At 42.2% G+C, this 21,986-nt stretch overlaps 3 pseudogenes; 2 read left to right on the top strand and 1 right to left on the bottom strand.

The window, feature by feature from the left end:
* The first annotated feature begins 3,938 nt into the window (after positions 1-3,938).
* On the top strand, positions 3,939-5,266 carry LOC123481727 (annotated as a pseudogene).
* Positions 5,267-8,775: 3,509 nt separating this feature from the next.
* LOC121582939 lies at positions 8,776-9,742 on the top strand (annotated as a pseudogene).
* A 10,173-nt stretch (positions 9,743-19,915) lies between these two features.
* On the bottom strand, positions 19,916-20,913 carry LOC123481666 (annotated as a pseudogene).
* Positions 20,914-21,986: the final 1,073 nt, after the last annotated feature.

A 21,986-nucleotide genomic window follows, 5' to 3' on the forward strand; every position in this document is an offset into this window, starting at 1 on the left:
AAACTTTTTGGAGTTAGTGCTACAGGATGCAAATTTCTGTTTGAAAAAGCTAGCCTTTGCTTTCCTAACTGCTTGTGTATATTGGTTCCTAACTTCCCTGAAAAGTTGCATGTCGTGAGGGCTATTCGATGCTAATGCAGTACGCCACAGGATGTTTTTGTGCTGGTCAAGGGCAGTCAAGTCTGAGGAGAACCAGGGGCTATATCTGTTCTTAGTTCAGATTTTTTTTTATGGGGCATGCTTATTTAAGATTGAGAGGAAAGCACTTTTAAAGAACAACCAGGCATCCTCTACTGACGGAATGAGATCGATATCCATCCAGGATACCTGGGCCAGGTCAATTAGGAAGGCCTGCTCGCTGAAGTGTTTTAGGGAGCGTTTGACAGTGATGAGGGAGCCGTTATCGCGGAACCGTTACGGACGCAGGCAATAAGGCAGTGATCGCTGAGATCCTGGTTGAGACAGCGGAGGTGTATTTAGAGGGTAAATTAGTCAGGATGATATCTATAAGGGTGCCCATGTTTACGGATTTAGGGTTGTACCTGGTAGGTTCCTTGATAATTTGTGTGAGATTGAGGGCATCTAGTTTGGATTGTATAATGGCCGGGGTGTTAAGCATATCCCAGTTTAGGTCACCAATCAGTACGAACTCTGAGGATAGATCGGGGGCAATCAATTCACATATGGTGTCCAGGGCACAGCTGGGGGCTGAGGGGGTCTGTAGCAAGCGGCAACAGTGAGAGACTTATTTCTGGAAAGATGGATTTAGTAGGAGTAGGATTAAGTAGGAGCTCAAAGTAGGAGCTCAAACTGTTTGGGCACAGACCTGGATAATATGACAGAGCTCTGCAGGCTATCTCTACAGTAGATTGCACCCCTTTGGCAGTTCTATCTAGACGGAAAATGTTGTAGTTGGGGATGGAAATTTCTGAATTTTTGGTGGCCTTCCTAAGCCAGGATTCAGACACTGCTAGAACATCAGGGTTGGCGGAGTGTGCTAACACAGTGAATAACTCAAACTTAGGGAGAAGTCTTCTGATGTTAACATGCAAAAAACCAATGCTTTTACGGTTACAGAAGTCAACAAATGATAGCTCCTGGGGAGTAGGAGGATACTGGGGGCTGCAGGGCCTGGGTTAACCTCTACATCACCAGAGGAACAGAGGAGGACTAGAATAAGGATACGGCTAAAGGCTTTAAGAACTGGTCTTCTAGTGCGTTGGGTACAGAGAGTAAAGGGGGAAGATTTCCGGGCGTTGTAGAATAGATTCAGGGCATTATGTACAGACAAGGATATGGAAGGATGTGAGTACAGTGGAGGTAAACCTAAGCATTGGGTAACAATGAAAGAGATAGCATCACTGGAGGCACCGATTGAGCCGGTCTCCGCGTGTATGGGGTGGAACAAAGGAGCTATTTGAGGCAATTTGAGAGGGGCTTGGGGCTTTACAGTGAAATTGTATAATAAGAACTAACTGGAACAGCAATAGGCAAGGCATATTGACATGGGGGAGAGGCATAAAGCAATCACAGGTGTTATTCGAGAGAGCTAAGACAACAACTGGTAATGGCGATGAAAGTTTGGGCTGAGACTAAACAGATAAACAGGACAGGGTACTGTGTAAAGGAACAGTCCAGCAGGCATCAGCTGTGCAGCTGAGTGATCATAAGGTCCAGTGAACAGCAATGTGTGAGTCCGAGAGCAGTTCGAATTGGTGCTACAGCACTGGCTAGCAGGAAGCACAGCTGTTGTTTGCGTGTGCTAGCGGGCCGGGGCTAGCAGATGGATCTTCGTGGTCGTCGCAACGGGAAGCCTGTTGAAACCACAGATGATTACGTCGGCAGACCAGTTGTGATGGATCGGCGGGGCTCCGTGTCGACTCTAGGAGGTCCCGTCTGGTTGACAGAGAGGTAGATAGCCGGGAGATGGGCCTGACTCGAGGCTAGCTCAAGGCTGATTAGCCGACAACAACATCCATTTTGTTGCAGCTAGCTAGTTGCGATGATCCGGAGTTAAAGGTCCAGTGATTCAGTGATTCCGGCAGAAAAAACGATATGTTCTGGGTCGATAATGCGCTGTGCAGACAGTGCAGACTGGCCGATAATAGTCCAGGCCAGAGCTGGCTGGTAGGTAGTGCAGGCCACGGACAATGGTGAAAAACCGTTAACGGTGGCTAATAGCAAGTAGCTAGTTAGCTGGCTACTCCCGTCCGGTAGACAGAGAGGTAGATAGCCGGGATATGGGCCTGGCTCGAGGCTAGCTCAAGGCTAACTGGCTTGCTTCGGGGGCAGTGGTGATTAGCCAACAGCAACATCCATTTGGTTGCGGCTAGCTAGTTGCGATCCGGTGTTAATGTCCAGTGATTCAGTTATTCCGGCAGAAAATCCGATGTTCTGGGTGAAAACCGCTAACGGTGGCTAATAGCAAGTAGCTAGTTAGCTGGCTAGCTAGTTTCAACTGTAGATTCTAGATAAAAGGTAAGTCAATAATATAATCTGTTCCACATTGAGTGAGGCTGGTTGCAGGAAAGTATATTTAGTAGAAGGATGATAAGTGTGATAGGGAAATATGTATGAAAAATACAAAAAAAATACAAATAACTGGCTATTTACACGGGGACACACATAGTACACGACCGCACTGCTACGCCATCTTGGATCATCATGATCCACTTATGGGAGATTCTGGAGCGACGCCTGAGACAGGAATAATTATGGGAGATTCTGGAGCGGCGCCTGAGACAGTGTTTTCCGTCAAACTAAATATCACAGTATCTTTCAATAAGGTGTTATATTGAATGTACTGTACAAAAACTTGCAGATTTCACATTTGTATGCACATCTTAAATAACACTGAATTTAAATATTATTTTGCTGATACACTCAAGGAGCAATTCAAACAACCCCCATATTGTTTTTGATACTATTTTGATACTATGCAATACTGTATACAATACACACAGGTTAATATAAGTTGTAAGGCACACCTTTACCTGCACTTTACCTACCCTTTAAAGGTGCACTATGCAGAAATCGCTCCGCCATTTCCTGGTTGCAGTTTATGTGACAAAACAAGCAAGTATAGTGTAGAGAATCATTGTACCTTATAAACCGCTGTGTATTAGATCTTCCATAACCAAACATATTGTATTTTCAGCTGTTTGAAGCTGGTGTACAAAACCGAAACTTGTGAACGGGAAGCATAGAAACAGCGCACATAGAACAGAACTACCACTTCTTAGACTTGCTTTCAATGAGAATGACAGATCTGTAACTTACATTTCTATGTGAATTTGGTCAGGTTGCCCAAAAAGTTACATATTGCAACTTTAAAGGGACTTTTGTACATTGGTCTGCATTTTGCATCATCATGATGATTTGGCCGGTGACACTTTGGTTCTTGAATGTCCAACATCTTGAAAACTTGACTGCTGACATGCAAAACATTTTGGGACTGTATCAACAGTGGACTAATTAACAAAATACCAAAAGATAGTTTTTGAGTGAAAGTTTATTGTGTGTACAAACCTATTCCTAATGCAAATGAAAAGAACATGAACATGCTGTTTGAAAGTAGCCTATTAAGTGCTTCTCCCAAATGGTTAATTATAAGCACATCATTTGCACAAATGTCATGTTGAAGCTAAATGAAAATCCATAGTTCATTAGTTAGTTAAATACATAGTTTATTCACCCTTCAGAGTATATTTTAAAGACACTATACAATTCATCTAAAACGAATCGGACCTAATCTAAACCCTTTTACCTTACAGAGCACTAAATTATAACTCTTTGCCGTGGGCTTAGCGTTGATGTATAGTACAGTACCGAGCCCAGTGATGCTCAGCTGACTCAGCGTTTTATACAATTGCGGTAGATTCTTCTAGAGCTACATCAAGCATAAAAGGCAGCACGCCAGTAGGGGAGAACAACAGAAATCAAATAACTGTGACCATGAACGGAAAGGTACTGTAATGTGGGGTTCTGATCAAAGTCTGTGCACAGTGCTGAACTGTACGTCACCTGACATTGGAACTATAAATCTAGTATGCATCAGAGCCCATTGCCAATGGAAAATAGATCCTTCATGTGTGTTTTTAGATTCAGAACACTATGATAACTATAGATGACTTATAATGACTTATAATTATAAGCATGGTTGCATTGTTTGATTTTGTCAGGCACATTAAAATGATGTCGAATAATTTCTGAACTGGATCAAATGAATGAGTTTTGCACTTCAAAATCAATTAGATTTCCAGACTTTCATTGCATACTTTCTCTTTCTCCAGATCATCTTCTACGAGGAAAGGAACTTCCAGGGCTGCTCCTATGAGTGCAGCAGCGACTGCTCCGAGCTCTCCTCCCACCTGAACAGGTGCAACTCCTGCAAGGTGGAGAGTGGCATGTTCATGGTGTACGACCGCCCCAACTACATGGGCCACCAGTACTTCCTGAGGAGGGGAGAGTACCCTGAGTACCAGCACATGATGGGCTTCAACGACTGCATCAGGTCTTGTCGTATGATCCCCCAGGTAAGCACTTCTGCAGACAGAGCACAACAGAACACAACTATCCACAACCACACCACAATGATCACAACCATACATGCCATACAACCATTTTACACTCCCAAATGGAAGTCTGTCTAAAGTTTTCACACCTCAAATGTAATCTAAAGTCCACATAAAAACACATCCCACGCCATCGGTTGTGTAGATCCAACTATATACCTCGTCCGCAAATGAATGAAAAAGAGACGAATTAAACGTGCTGTTCTCATCTTTTTCATTCATTTTAGATTGCGGCATATTGCATTGTATGCCATCCTATCAACCAAACTCACCCTGTTCAGTTAATAGATGATGAAAAGTGTGATCTTCTTTTCAAAATTGTTTTGGTTGTTGTGGTTTTCCCTTACAGCACAGTGGCCAGTTCAGGATGAAGATCTACGAGAGGGAGAACTTCGGGAGGCCAGATGCACGAGGTGATGGACGACTGCGAGTCCATCCAGGAGCGTTACCGCATGTCCGAGATGCAGTCCTGCAATGTGATGGACGGCCACTGGGTCATGTACGAGCAGCCCCAATTCAGAGGCAGGCAGACCTACCTGAGGCCTGGAGAGTACAGGAACACAAGAGAGATGGGAATGGGAAATGATGAAATGAGGTTCCAGTCCATGAGGCGCATTACCGGCGATGCTGCCTTTTAAATGTGCTGCCTTTAAAGGGTGCATTGACTTTTTAATAAAGATTTTAAACCTTTATTTTTTGCAGCAATTTTTTGCCCCAAATTCTATAAACATTATATTTAGTCTTAAAAAACTTAAGACAGTTGGTTGACCCCCTCTACCCTATTCTAGGCACTTGACACTGCCTTGTGTATGGGTGTTTTAGACAAGATTAACTCTTAACACTGGAATTCTGCCAAAATAAGAAATAAGACTACGCCACTTTTTGTAAAGGAAAGGTCCTCTAATTGAAGCATGGAAATCAGACAAAGGCGCTTAAGTGATTCATTTTTTTGTTTACTTTGAGGAACTCCTACCTAAGCAGGTGCAACTCCTGCAGGGTGGAGAGCAGCTGCTTCATGGTGTACGACCGCTCCAACTTCCAGGGAAACCAGTACTTTGTGAGGAGAGGAGAGTATGGTGACTACCAGCGTATGGGCATTGAAAGCTCAGCTCAGCACATCATACTGTCCTTACTCAGCCATAATCAAGCATGTTGCTGCTACAATAAAAAAGAGGAACATTTCACACATAGCACTCACAAATTCAACTCTTAAGAACTTGTGACAACTTGTCACAGGCCTTCACACTACGCAGTGGCATGCCATATTTATCAAACCACTTCCCACTTCCATCTGCCAAAACTGTAACATTACCATAATACAAAACCACAAACTTATCAAATAAAATATTGTGGTAATCATTTCTAAGAGGCATACATATATAACTCCTTATAAGTGCATGTATAATGCTTTATAATACACTTATAGTGCCTTATAATACTCACTATAAGATATAATTTATCGTAGGTAGTTATAGCTTTCTTAAAATACATTACTATAATGCATTATGAGCCCAAAAAGCATCAAGCATTATAGCCCTACCTAAAATGGTCTGTCACAGATGGCTACATAAATATATAACTAATTAACAGCATTAATTTGAACTGAGCATGATTTATAACATCAGCCTTTTGGTATTTAAAACCGGCCATTACCCCTGCTCCAAGAAAACTAGCTAGCTAGCTCGCTCCCTGGATTTGGGAAGCTGTAGATGGACTAGACTAGCTACAGCTTGTGTTATCTTTAACTCTGCATTGTTGGAAATGGACCCATATTTACATTTACATTTATGTCATCCTTATGTAAGCATTTCACTGTTAGTTCAAAGTTCACACAAGTTCAAATCAAATCAAATCAAATGTTATTGGTCACATGCACGTGTTTATGTTGTCTACGAAGCATGTGACAAATACATTTGATTACATTTAGATTCGTTTTGATTAGACTATTTGAGTGAGTGGCTAGCTAATGTTTGCTAGCTAAATTTCTAGTGGCATGAGGTATTTGCAAATGGCACAACATTGTGTGATTAGCTACGAGCTAGCTAGCTAACAAGCTAGCTAAGGTAGAAATGTCTGAGCTGCTAGCCACCACTGTCTTGTATTTACCCAAGTTAACAGGACTAGGTAGCTAACGTTAGCTAGCAACATATATTTGGAAAAGCTAGGCACCTGCCGACACTTACCTAGCTAGTTAGCTAACTGTTTGCTAGGAAGACAGCTGACTGTGAAGATTGCTAATAGCATTATCTGAAGACATGTCTGATGCTAAACAGATAATTATCAAGCTAGCCGAGTCAAATGAAGCTTTGACCTAAATATAACACTAATAGGTAGCTAGTGCGAAATATGAGTGTTCTTTGGTAGATTTTCACATTCTTGCAATGCTATAATGCATTTTATGCTCTCTGGGCTTATAACATATTATAGGTATTATAAGGATGGATAACTACTATGAACAATTACGAGATGTTATAGTGAGTATGATAAAACACTTTGTATTATAAGACATTATATATACACTTATAAGGCATTATATGTATGCCTCATAGAAAATATCAACAAATACGTTTTTACACAGATGACATCTACAAAAACAATAACCTATTTATCATTCAATTTTAATTTAATAAACACATTTTCAAATGTCTCAGAACACTCAAACAATCTAAATTATTTCAACCAATGGGGGTGACTAGATTGCTGTGACTAAAGGAATAGTGAATATCTGGCATAATCAGGAAGTGAGGCATGTCCAGGGGAGAACGAGAGTGGATCCTGAGGGGAATAACAAGCTCACCTTGCCTAAAACACTCACTTACTATTGCTTGACATCAAATTTGGGTAAAATAAACATACTCTTTTAAACAAACTACAATTTATAATGGCTCTATAGGGCATTCATAGCCTTTATAAGCACTACACAAGTGCTTCACACATCATCCATAAGCAATGTGGTACTACATAAAGGGGTGAGGTTAAAGGATATTCCATCTGGTATTTTGACAAATGTAACCTTTTTACTAAATGTTATATAGCATCACATTGCTAATGAAGGCTTCATTAAGCCTTACAAGTGGTAGTTCATTTGAATGCAAGGTGGATCAATAGCAAGGTCACGTTCAATAGCAAGGTCAGATTTAATAGCAAGGTTGGGCTCAATAGCAAGGTGAGGTTCAAATGGATAAACTACAGTATGTGACAGTGACAACAATGGATATTTCTCAATATATGCAAATATTGAGAAATGCAAATTGGAGCACGGAACGGTTGGAGTGTGAGTCCAAATCAGAGTATGTGAAAAGGGAATGGACTATGGCTGTGAGTGTGTTGATAGGACAACAGACAATGGATAATGGACTAACTCCAGGCTGTTTGGCAATAAGGACGAAGTGGTTGAAGCAGAAATAGGCTATATAGACCACTAAACTCAAGTACTGATATATAATAGCTTTCATTACTTGCAACAAATGGTTGACCAATTTGTATTCATGATTACATTTGTATTCAGAATTAAAGTATCAACTGAACTGATTTCCAATCAATGTTCAATACTGCAAATTGGTTTTCCATTTCACTCAGGGAATTAGAGTTTTTGGAGTTAGTGAACCTGCCACCAATGATTAACTGAAAACAAAAAGCCAGCCATAATGTTGTCTACCTGTACATGACATGTGTAATAATTTACAGGAAATACTTTCATTTAGCCTGTTTTGACTTTGAAATAAAAAACATATTCCCAGTCAATCAATCACTTATCACTGAACATCTAAAGATCTACTGTTGTTTTCAGTGATTTTTCTGACAGGGCATGTCAGTGCGTTAAATTGAGAGGCAATGCACAGTACCATATCTTACCAGCCTCTCATAACATGGAGTTTGCTCTCTCAAATCACTCATGTGTTCCCAAATATTAGGTATTTTTCTTCCAGCACTAAATTATGTGCATAATGTTATGTTTTATAATAATATTATACAGTAGATGGGTGCCATTTGAGGTAAATTATCATAATTGGACCAGAGAATTTTCTTTTTTTCTCTGTCATTCAAACAGCAACAATCCAAAAATTGACCCCACCTCACAAATGCACACAATGGTGAGTAATAAAGGATTTAGCTGGGAACCACTGTGTAAAGGGGGCCCCTATCCCATTATGACAACTCAGTACTTTTCACAATGGAGCTGGGGGTTCTTTTGATGTTAAGCCAGGTATAAAAGTACCCAAGGACGGAGCATAAGCTATAGACTTTCAGGCCAAGTATCACCCTATATCCATAGGCTACCCAAAGAGTCACCATGACCATGGGAAAGGTAAGCCAACCTACAGCATCGCACCACTGAAGAAACAATCAAAATTGCAGTTGATTTTGAATTTTGAACTTGTCGTATTACTGTTTGGAGTCAATATTGTTGTTTATTTTGCCCTTCAGATCATCTTCTACGAGGACAGGAACTTCCAGGGCCGTTCCTATGAGACCAGCTCCGACTGCCCTGAGTTGACCTCCTACCTGAGCAGGTGCAACTCCTGCAAGGTGGAGAGCGGCTGCTTCATGGTGTACCGACCGCTCCAACTTCCAGGGAAACCAGTACTTTGTGAGGAGAGGAGAGTATGGTGACTACCAGCGTATGGGCATGTCCGACTGCATTAGGTCCTGCCGAAACATCCCCATGGTAAATAAACAACTAATTGATATGTGTCTGTTATCACTGGTATTAGTTTAGATTGGATAAAATAGTTATAATTGGAATAACATTTTATAATAAAATATTTGTCAACATTTTGCAATTATTCTAATGGCTTTGGTTGTTTCCCCTTACAGCACAGTGGCCAGTTCAGGATGAGGATCTACGAGAGGGAGAACTTCGGAGGCCAGATGCACGAGATGATGGACGACTGTGAGAACATGATGGATCGTTACCGTATGTCCGACTGCCAGTCCTGCAACGTGATGGACGGCCACTGGCTCATGTATGAGCAGCCCAACTACAGAGGCAGGCAGATGTACCTGAGGCCTGGGGAGTACAGAAACTTCAGCAACATGGGGGGAAGCATGGGCAACATGAGATGGCAGTCTATGAGGCGTATCATGGATTCTTGTTAATTCACTGTTTGACGTGAATATTAGGTTTGTAATAAAGGCTTGTATAAAAGCATCCATCTCAAATTCAATTGACTCAATGTTTCAGGTAATTTGAATATTTTAATACAAAATAATGTTACATACAATCTATTCCCAAGAAAATCTGCATGCAATCTATAACAAAATGATGATCACTGATTCTTCTTGTGGTTCCAAAACAGCAGCAATGGTATATTTTTCTCCACCACATAATTTATATGTTCATCTTCAAACCATCTGTATACTTACAAGACCATACCAATCATACCCAGATAACATTTAATATATATGTAATATTCAAACTCAATGTCAACATACAGTAATGCTTCAAGTTACTCTAAAATCATCTCCCTCTCATAACACTGAAAACTCTTCTACATAGAGGTCATCAGTAGCCTAGCGGTTAGAGCGTTGGGCTGGTAACCAAATGGTTGCTGGTTTGAGTACCCGAGAGGACAAGTAAGGCTTTTAACCCTAATTTGCTCCAGCAGTGCTATGCTACTATGGCTGACCCTGTAAAATATCACATTTCCCTGCACCTATCTGGTGTATGTGACAATAAAACATATCTATTTTTTTCTTTACAATTAGAAATAATTTGCAGTATGTCTGTGAGCCTTTTCTGAGTTAACCAAAACTCTACTAGTTGACGCCACTAGTAGGTTCCTTCCTCATTAATAGTTTGGCATGGAAGTGTACAGTGGCCTGCAGGTCCAAGGCCTCCATATAGCCAGGCCAGTTTCTTATTGAATTGGCCCAAGGCCTAAATTCCAGCAGTGCATGTTTTCAAATGGCCAGGGGTTGTTAGCTCCAATGTCCCATAATATTCCAACCAAAATAAACATCAGGTTCTGTCCTTTAGTTAATTTTTTATAGTTTTGTTATTTAGAAATCATAAAACTTGTGCATGAAGAGTTCTTTTTTCTTTTTTGTAATTTGAAAAATATGACTTTCGTGGTGACGCTGAGAGAAGGCAAACACCTAAAGCACGAAATACATAGAGAATCTGACTTCTGATAGACTGCCGATAGGTACGTATCATAGTAGGAGGCCGTCCCTTCTCTTTTTCTAGAACCAAAAACATACCTGCTGCGTACCGACGAACCTACCCGCTTCTACTTGTAGAAGCACAATGCTCCTCAGTGGCCGACAACTTGACTTTGAGCCAATCAGAGAGCACAAAGTGGGGGGAGCCGAGAGGAGTGACAACAAAAAAGGAAATAATATGTTGTGCTAGCTAGCGAATGACATGCTAACAGTTGGGATTATGGAGAGTGAATTAAATTGTTTCTTTGTCATCTTGCTAGCTAGTTATCTAGCTCTGGCCATCTGGCTAGTATCACCAAGGGCATTCTACAACAATAGCAACATTATTGCAGCTAGCTAGCTAATTAGCCAACATTGATACCTACAAAACAAAATACATAGGGACTAGCATTACCAAACTAAGCTTAAGAATGCAACATTACTCCTACCTTCTAGTTTGGAGTATTTTAACAAGACTGATGGCTTCAAAGTCTGTTCGGTGTGAACACAAAAGAGATTGACTGCCAACACTCTGTTCAGAGGTGCTAAGTACTCTCGGCAAGCAAACGTCTGTCAATCTTACTGGTGTGTGGGATCAACTGGGAACTCATTGTAGTTGCTAGAAAATTATGACTCCATAGAGAGTCATTTTCTTAGGACCTTTTTTTTTTTTCATGCTTTTGACTACAGAGCATGTGGACATTGGTATCAGTGGCGGTCAGTGCCGTTTAAGATGAGGGAGGACAAAAACTTTTTTTCATGAGCATGGCCTATTTCTATTACAGCATATTGGATGACTGTCATTCATATTCCATTCACCCAGTTCAATGTAAAAGTGATAGGTTTAGGCTACTACATGATACCAAAAATGTTCCCTATACCCATCATGAGGTTGCTACAACCTAGCCTATAAATTAAAGTTTACAACGTAGGTGCACACAGGTCGAGAGAAAATTTGAGGTGACAGACAGTGACACATGGACAGACAGTGACACATCCAATATACGCCTTGCACACTCTTGCCTGCATCTAGCTGATATAGGGTGTAATCATTAGTCCAACAGTTGCAAACAAGAGTTTTACATAATTTAGCAGACGCTCTTATCCAGAGCGACTTACAAATTGGTGCATTCAACTTATGATAGCCAGTGGGACAACCACCTTTTTAAATGTATTTTTATGGGGGGTGGGAGAAGAAGGATTACTTTATACTATTCCAGGTATTCCTTAAAGAGGTAGGGTTTCAAGTGTCTCCGGAAGGTGGTCAGTGACTCTGCTGTCCTGGCGTCGTGGGGGAGCTTGTTCCACCATTGGGGTGCCAGAGCAGCGAATAGCTGACTGGGCTGAGCGGGAACTGTGCTTCCGTAGAGGTAGGGGAGCTAGCAGGCCAGAGGTGGATGAACGTAGTGCCCTCGTTTGGGTGTAGGGTCTGATCAGAGCCTGAAGGTAAGGAGGTGCCGTTCCCTCACAGCTCCGTAGGTAAGCACCATGGTCTTGCAGTAGATGCGAGCCTCAACTGGAAGCCAGTGGAGGTGCAGAGGAGCGGGGTGACATGAGAGAACTTGGGAAGGTTGAACACCAGACGGGGCTGCAGCGTTCTGGATAAGTTGTAGTGGTTTAATGGCACAGGAAGGGAGCCCAGCCAACAGCGAGTTGCAGTAATCCAGACGGGAGATGACAAGTGCCTGGATTAGGACCTGTGCCGCTTTCTGTGTAAGGTAGGGTCATACTCTGCAAATGTTGTAGAGCATGAACCTACAGGATCGGGTCACCGCTTTGATGTAGCGGAGAACGACAGGGTGTTGTCCAGGGTCACGCCAAGGTTCTTTGCACTCTGGGAGGAGGACACAATGGAGTTGTCAACCGTGATGGCGAGATCATGGAGCGGGCAGTCCTTCCCCGGGAGGAAGAGCAGCTCCGTCTTGCCGAGGTTCAGCTTGGAGGTGGTGATCCGACATCCACACTGATATGTCTGCCAGACATGCAGAGATGCGATTCGCCACCTGGTTATCAGAAGAAAATTAATTGTGTGTCGTCTGCGTAGCAATCTTTGAGTCAACTACTCACCACATGTTATGCACTGCAGTGCTAGCTAGCTGTATCTTATGCTTTCAGTACTATATTAATTATCTGATCCTTTGATTGGATGAACAACATGTCAGTTCAACCTATCAGAGCTCTTGCAGCATGGAGGATGTCCTCCGGAAGTTGTCATAATTACTGTGTAAATCTATAGAAGGGGGGTGAGAACCATGAGCCTCCTAGGTTTTGTTTTGAAGTCAATGTACTCAGAGGAGGACGGAAGCTAGCTGTCCTCCGGCTACACCATGGTGCTACCCTACAGAGTGCTGTTGAGGCTACTATAGACCTTCATTGCAAAATAGTGTGTTTTAATCAATTTATATTTTTATGAAATTCACTGAGGAGGATGGTCCTCCCCTTCCTGCTCTGAGGAGCCTCCACTGATTGTTTTAGTGCTGAAGATAATGAATATGAGGTTCCATAGTGGTTAAGTGCCTCTTCAAGAACCTAATAAAGATTCAAATACACTCTTTTGTTAGAAAGAATGTTGTTTGTGACTTATAAACACAGAAACTAATTTGTTACTTATAACCCCCCATTTCTTGAGGGTAGATAGGATAGTTTCCTACAAAGAAATTAACTTCGCATTGGATTTTGTATTGGAATATGCCACTTACTGTAGATCTAAAGAAAATGTAATACTAACAGAGGAAATGAACATGCATTATATAAATCTTTACGTTTAAATGTTCATGTTATTTATCCACTCACCATCGTTTAGTAACTTCACTTATTTTATTTGTTTAGACACATACTAGTATTACAACATTTGAGGGATTAAGCCTATAGAACATCTCACAATAGGAGGGTTTGAAGCCAACAAAACCGAAAAGACAGAGAGTTTATTATGCTGACCCCATAGCAATGAATGGTGTAAAATACGCAACGTATAAAAGGTCGACTGCAACACTAAATGAACACAAACATCCCCATGGGAGACAGTTTGTAATGGCTCTAAATACAACATGTAGATTAGAAAGATAATGGATACAAACAACAGTTCAATTGTAATACATTTACATTTACATTTTAGTCATTTAGCAGATGCTCTTATCCAGAGCGACTTACAGTTAGTGAGTGCATACATTATTTTTTATTTTTCATACTGGCCCCCGTGGGGAAACGAACCCACAACCCTGGCATTGCAAACGCCATGCTCTACCAACTGAGCTACATCCCTGCCGGCCATTCCCTCCCTACCCTGGACAACACTGGGCCAATTGTGCGCCGCCCCATGGGTCTCCCGGTCGCGGCCGGCTACGACAGAGCTACGACAGAAGTTAGAAAAGTATTGGATCTGCATACAGCATGATCTTACCTGACAAAGTTGTCATCTCTGCAGGGGGAAAACAGTGATAGAGCAGATGTTTTGGTCAGTGTTTGCTTGACTTCCTGACACAGATCTGCAAGGGGCTGTTGTTTACTTTACTCTCTGATCCAGATCTGCAAGGGCTGTTGTTTACTTGAGTTCTGACCCAGACCTGCAAGGGCTGTTGTTTACTTGACCTCTGACCCAGATCTGCAAGGGCTGTTGTTTACTTGACCTCTGACCCAGATCTGCAAGGGCTGTTGTTTACTTGACCTCTGACCCAGATCTGCAAGGGCTGTTGTTTACTTGACTGACCCAGACCTGCAAGAGCTGTTGTTTACTTGACTGACCCAGATCTGCAAGGGCTGTTGTTTACTTGAGTTCTGACCCAGATCTGCAAGGGCTGTTGTTTACTTGACCTCTGACCCAGATCTGCAAGGGCTGTTGTTTACTTTACCTCTGACCCAGATCTGCAAGGGCTGTTGTTTACTTGACCACTGACCCAGGACCTGCAAAGGGCTGTTGATTGGCCAACACCAGCTACTGCTTACCCTAACCAGGCCTTGCAGTGGCATTCCTCACGTATGTACAAATGCTTCAACTATTTTGATACCTCTATTTGCTGAGTTTAACATTTCACATAGCAGGGACACCATTTAAAGCAGAATTGTGGGTAGTATGGCCATCGCATGAGATGCATAATAAAATATGATTACAGAAACATATTAAATTAGAGCAGGGCTGTTCAATTTTGGTTTTATGAAAACGTCACAATGTAGAGGACCTGAGGAAGTAACACAAGGCACATTGAATATATAAACATTTTTAATGACTTGACATTGGATAAATGACTCAATTATATGTTTTACAGTGTTTTTTATGTTAAATCCATGCCATCAAATTTTTCCTTCAAATCAAATCAAATCAAAGTGTATTTGCCACATGCGCCGAATACAACAGGTGTAGACATACCGTGAAATGCTTACTTACAGCCCTTAACCAACAATGCAATTATTTTTTTATAAAAAAGTAAAATAAAACAACAACAACAAAAAAGTGTTGAGAAAAAGAGCAGAAGTCAAATTAAATAACAGTAGGGAGGCTATATACAGGGGGTACCGTGCAGAGTCAATGTGCGGGGCACAGGCTAGTTGAGGTAATATGTACATGTGGGTAGAGTTAAAGGACTATGCATAAATAATTAACAGAGTAGCAGCAGCGTAAAAAGATGGGGTGGGGTGGGGGGCAGTGCAAATAGTCTGGGTAGCCATGATTAGCTGTTCAGGAGTCTTATGGCTTGGGGGTAGAAGCTGTTGAGAAGCCTTTTTAGACCTAGACTTGGCGCTCGGTACCACTTGCCGTGCGGTAGCAGAGAGAACAGTCTATGACTAAGGTGGCTGGAGTCTTTGAGAATTTTGAGGGCCTTCCTCTGACACCGCCTAGTATAGAGGTCCTGGATGGCATGAAGCTTGGCCCCAGTGATGTACTGGGCCGTACGCACTACGCTCTGTAGTGCCTTGCGGTCGGAGGCCGAGCAGTTGCCATACCAGGCGGTGATGCAACCAGTCAGGATGCTCTCGATGGTGCAGCTGTATAACTTTTTGAGGATCTGAGGACCCATGCCAAATCTTTTCAGTCTCCTGAGGGGGAATAGGCTTTGTCGTGCCCTCTTCACGACTGTCTTGGTGTGTTTGGACCATGATAGTTAATTGGTGATGTGGACACCAAGGAACTTGAAGCTCTCAACCTGTTCCACAACAGCCCCGTCGATGAGAATGGGGGTGTGCTCAGTCCTCTTTTTTTCCCTGTAGTCCACAATCATCTCCTTTGTCTTGGTCACATTGAGGGAGAGGTTGTTATCCCTATAGGCTGTCTCATCGTTGTCGGTGATCAGGCCTACCACTGTTGTGTTGTCCGAAAACTTGATGGTGTTGGAGTCGTGCCTGGTCATGCAGTCATGGGTGAACAGGCAGTACAGGAGTGGACCCCTGAGGGGGCCCCCGTGTTGAGGATCAGTGTGGCAGATGTGTTGTTCCCTCCCCTACCTGACGGGGGGCGGCCCGTCAGGAAGTCCAGGATCCAGTTGCAGAGGGAGATGTTTAGTCCGGGGTCCTTAACTTAGTGATGAGCTTTGAGGGCACTATGGTGTTGAACGCTGAGCTGTAGTCAATGAATAGCATTCTCACGTAGGTGTTCCTTTTGTCCAGGTGGGAAAGGGAGGTGGAGTGCAATAGAGATTGCTTGAAACATGTTGGTATTACAGACTCAGTCAGGGACAGGTTGAAAATGTTATTGAAGACACTTGCCAGTTGGTCAGCGCATGCTCAGAGTATACGTCCTGGTAATCCGTCTGGCCCTGCGGCCTTGTGAATGTTGACCTGTTTAAAGGTCTTACTCACATCGGCTATGGAGAGCGTGATCACACAGTCGTCTGGAACAGCTGATGCTCTCATGCATGCTTCAGTGTTGCTTGCCTCGAGCGAGCATAGAAGTGATTTAGCTCGTCTGGTAGGCTTGTGTCACTGGGCAGCTCGCGGCTGTGCTTCTCTTTGTAGTCTGTAATAGGTTGCAAGCCCTGCCACATCCGACGAGCGTCGGTGTAGTACGATTCAATCTTAGTCCTGTATTGACGCTTTGCCTGTTTGATGGTTCGGTCGGAGGGCATAGGGGGATTTCTTATAAGTGTCCGGGTTAGAGTCCTGCTCCTTAAAAGAGGCAGCTCTACCCTTTAGCTCAGTGCGGATGTTGCCTGTAATCCATGGCTTCTGGTTGGGGTATGTACGTACGGTCACTGTGGGGATGACGTCATCGATGCACTTATTCAATGCCATTGGAAAATTCCCCGGAACATATTCAAGTCTGTGTTAGCAAAACAGTCCTGTAGCTTAGCTTCTGCGTCATCTGACCACTTCTTTATTGACCGAGTCACTGGTGCTTCCTGCTTTAGGTTTTGCTTGTAAGCAGGAATCAGGAGGATAGAGTTATGGTCAGATTTGCCAAATGGAGGGCGAGGGAGAGCTTTTGTATGCGTCTCTGTGTGTGGAGTAAAGGTGGTCTAGAGTTTTTTTCCCCTGGTTGCACATTTAACATGCTGGTAGAAATTAGGTAGAACGGATTTAAGTTTCACAGAGCCAAGACGAAGATTGGTGACATGGAGTTATTTCCATTTCTAAAAGTTCAATAAAGAACTCCCCCCAAAATGTACTGTGTACTTTGTTTTCTATAAAATGTGTTGGGGTACATGCAGGAAAACATAATTTCCACTACTATAATGTTTTAACCTGGATTGGTACACAAAACTGGACACATGTATTACTCAGATTGGTCTGCCATTTCTATACCAGCTTACTCAGTTTAATTTCTTCACATAGAAATAGAATTGTGTATCCCAATCAAACCACAATCTAGTCTAAAACAACATAGTTCTAATCATCAAGAGATGATCACTCATCTACAATACATTTTATGATTACAATCATCCTAACATAAGAAGCCTTTCTTGAAAAGGAAAAAATACTTACTTTGTTGACCACCAAAGACAAAAATACATTGCAGTGTTCACAGCATTCTCCTCGAAAAAAAACACTGACGTGTTAAAAGTCAAACATTTACATGACAATACTGCAGTTTGTCCATGGATTATAAAGAGAGCACATCCCGATCCGTGCTGAGTGCCAGTGAGACCAAAGTTGACCTTCACAATGGGAAAGGTAAGGCTGTTTTTTATGCTATGCATATGTGGTGCCCCTGCATTCCTCCATAGATTATTCAATATTATTATAATGAATGAATGATTATTCAAAATCAATAAAAGGGGATGAGATTAATGAAAGGTAATGTGTGCTCTTATCAGGAATTTTTGTCTGTACAATAATTCTAAATAATTCTAAATCTTGGGGCTCACTGCTGGGGAAGATATCTGGTAGTTACACTAAAAAAACACCTAAACTGATCTGTTTTTTAGATAATTTTCTATGAAGACAGGAACTTCCAGGGTCACTCTTATGAGTGCGGTGGAGAATGCTCTGACCCTCCATGCCCACTTCAGCCGCTGCAACTCCATCAGGGTGGAGAGCGGCAACTGGATGGTGTACGAGAGGCCCAGCTACAGGGCTATCAGTACTTCCTGAAGGAAGGCGAGTTCTCCGACTACCAGCGTTGGATGGGCTTCAATGACTGTGTCAGGTCCTGCCGTATGATCCCCCATAAGCGACAGATTAAGGAAGAGGTTAAAGAGATACCGTTAACTCTGAAGTATTGGAGGGACTCTAAAGTATTACAGGGCCTTTTGGGCCTTTGTAGTTTGATCCCATGAAATCAACTGCTGGACTCTGAGAAGAGGAGGCTGGTGGAGGGAGAAATGGGGAGGACAGGCCCATTATCCTCCCCACTTTCTCCCTCCACCAGCCTCCACTGACTCTGCTGGACGTATTCTACTGCTAAATATACGAATGTTTTCTGAGCTAGGCTAGACATGATTGTCATCAATAATCCTCTGTTCCACAGCATCAAGGATCTACCGATGAGAATCTTCGAGCGCCGAGTTAGAGGACAGATGATGGAATTGAGGACACTGCCCCAACTCCACGAGTATTAAACGATATCACTCTGCAACCGATGGAGGGCTCCTGGCCCTCTTCTATGAGCATCCCCAACTACAGGGGGCGCCAGTACCCGCTGAACCCCTGGAGAAGTACAGGAGATACAATGAGTGGGGAAGCATGAGCGCCAGGGTGGGGCCCCATCAGACGATTATGTAAGAAGCGAATGTACGACTGTTGAATGAATGACCGTGGGAAATCATGTTGAAATAAATCATCACACAGCGTTTTTTTTGCCTTTTGTATTTTAAACCCAAGACATAATGAATATGCAAATGTATCTGTTAGGTTGGTTGAACTTTAAAAAGTTTTTAAATGAATTAACACCCATATTACATGGTTTAAACGGAGTGAAACGGGAGTGAAACAACACCAATCGACCTAGAATAGATTGCTACCCTAAATACCTCACATAAATGCTTGTATTTATTGGTTGCCATCTTTTGTGTACGTGAGCACCATTCACACGAATAAGCTGTTTGCGATAATCTGAGAATTATATGACGTGAAGACCCTACATATTTTGCTTTGCACTCACATTTGTGTAATGTGTTACAGATGGAGGATTAATTTGATCACCCTGTTTCAGGAGAACTTCTGCAACGCAGAAAATTTCAAACTTGTAGTGTAGTTAAGGTTTCAAAAAGGCTTGAAGTTTGTCATTTCCACTTTGAAATTACGAAAAATTATCAACTCCTACAAAAATGTTAATTAATTATAATCCACATGATAATTGGAGGATTATTTTCCGCTGTACCAAACTGGCTCAAGTTAAGATCCTAATCTGTACTCAGCAGAATTTGCTAATATTTTCATTCTTGATACAATAGGGAAAACGTCTGGGCAACTAAGTCAGCACTATTGATTGAAGAACTTGAGTTACAGAAAGGAATTGATTATGTTGCAACATTGCAACATGAAAATATGATCTGATAATGTTTACATTGTATTTATGAACCGCCTCCATGTTGTAATGGCTGGAATGAAATCAATGGAATGGTCCCAAACACATGGAAACAATGTGTTTAACTGTATGATTCCATTCCAGCCATTATAATGAGCCGTCCTCCCATAGCTCCTCCTACAGCCCCCTACCATGCATATGTGTAGATTTATTGTTATAAATGCCATTAAAGAGCATGATATGTAATACAATATTGAATACAAATCACTCTGTGTTCTGTGGATGAATCAGATGCCCCTGTTCACCGTTTGACAGAAAGAGAACAAATGTTGGTTGAACATGCAGATTTATTGAGAACTTTTATGTTGGACAGTGATTTTCTGAGGGATCCGATCCTGGGGCTCAGGCCACCCCAGTCGCTGGGTCTGCGGTACTCACCAGGCTTCAGGTAGTACTGTCTGCCCTTATAGTTGGGCTGGTCGTACATGAGCCAATGGCCGCCCATCACGTTGCAGGAGTTGATGTCGGACATGCGGAAGCGGTCCTGGACATTGGGACAGTCGCCGCTCAGCTCCTGCATCTGGCCACTCATGTCGGGCGATCGGACAACCTCATCCTGTAGGAGCCGCGGTGCTACAGGACAAGGACATTTAGATGAAAGGGGTTTTTAGATTAAAATGATGGTCAATCATTAACGAGACAATATAGCAAAAAGGAAGTAGGGCCCAAAACTGAGCCTTGAGGAACACCTTTACCAAGTTCAAGAAGTTTTAATTGATGCTCTTCTATAAAAACACATTGCAATGTGAGCGTAGCCCTGTGTTTGAGACATCTACACTGGGTTTACCATGGGGATCATGCGGCAGGACCTGATACAGTCATTGATGCCAATCATGCGCTGGTTGTCATTGTATTCTCCCCTCCTCAGGAAGTACTGGTGGCCAGTGTAGTTGGGCCTCTCGTAGACCATGAACATGCCACTCTCCACCTTGATGGAGTTGCAGCGGTTGAAGTAGGAGTGCAGGTCGGCACAGTCGCTCATGCACTCATGGTGCCGACCTGGAAGTTCCTGTCCTCATAGAAGATGATCTGCAAAGGGGAGTGTAGACATTTTAAAGCATAATTTGGTCATTGTTTAAAAAAAAAGTTTTTTATCATACATCTACTGATATATTTTTTTTCCATTTCGGAATCATTATATGGTGGATAAAAGTAAATGTTTGGTGTTTTTTCCCGTTATACTATAAAACTGCCTTATAGTAATATGAATGCAAGTGGAGTCTGGCTTACCTTTCCCATTGTCATGGTTGTGTGTGGGGCAGATAGACACTCAATGGTCACCTCTCTGTGCCTCTGTCCTTTTATAAAAAGCAGCTGTGTGATTGCGCAGCATAAAGTATTGTCATTCAAATAATGATCTGGAGTTAGTACACAAATCTGTTTATATATAAGCCATGCCTTACTGTGTGATGAGTTATTGTTGTTGGCCAGTTTTCACATGTTCATCACTATTGACAGAAAACACTACTGTATACTGAGACCCGGGGCATGGCTGGGCTTAGCATCAGCAAAACAAATCAATGAGACATTTAGTATATCATTGTCATTCACCAACACGGTCCGTTTCAATTGTGTCCTTTTATGCACAATTATGCATATGTATCAGCATATAAAATGCCTTCTTGGATTGAATCCGGAGACTTTCAAGTGAGCCAGAATATGTTTCTTATTTCTAGATGTAGGGATGCACTCTGAAAACGCTGATGTTACCGTAATTATGTAATGAACGGTTGTTTGGCCCCGTTGTTATTTTCTATACTTAAAGATCTGTGTTCTGTGGGCAAACAAAAATCTCTGGCCATATGAATATGCATATATGTAATCATATATCATGTTTACATACATAATGGCCAACAATATTGCCATGATGTCATTAGTAAGAAAAAAAGAAGTAAAAACTGTGGTAATTCACTTTGAGAGGAAATACTTAATTTTCAAACTGATCCGGAATTTAAAATAAAAGTCAATGTTATACCGCATGTCAGTGAACGCTTACGTGATGAGTAACCTGTCGGAGACCTGAAGACTTGCGCGTTAGCTCCACAAACTAAAGCCTAGGCTTTAGCTCAGTGGGCAAACACATTCTTGTGGTGCGCAGGGGACCCAGATATGAATGCCAGTCAGTCACAGAGGAGCATCATGTCAGTATTATGTAATTGAGAAAGTTAACAATAGCACTACCCAAGCATCTAGGAAAAACCATCAGGGACATTAGGATTACTGATACCAATTTATTGTGTGAAAAAAAGGCGTACAGGAGACACTTGATCAGGATTGGTTTGTCATTGAAGGTCCTTTTCTTAATAGGTCCT

Source organism: Coregonus clupeaformis, chromosome 23 (genome assembly GCF_020615455.1).
Source record: "Coregonus clupeaformis isolate EN_2021a chromosome 23, ASM2061545v1, whole genome shotgun sequence".
In the NCBI taxonomy this organism is placed as follows: domain Eukaryota; kingdom Metazoa; phylum Chordata; class Actinopteri; order Salmoniformes; family Salmonidae; genus Coregonus; species Coregonus clupeaformis.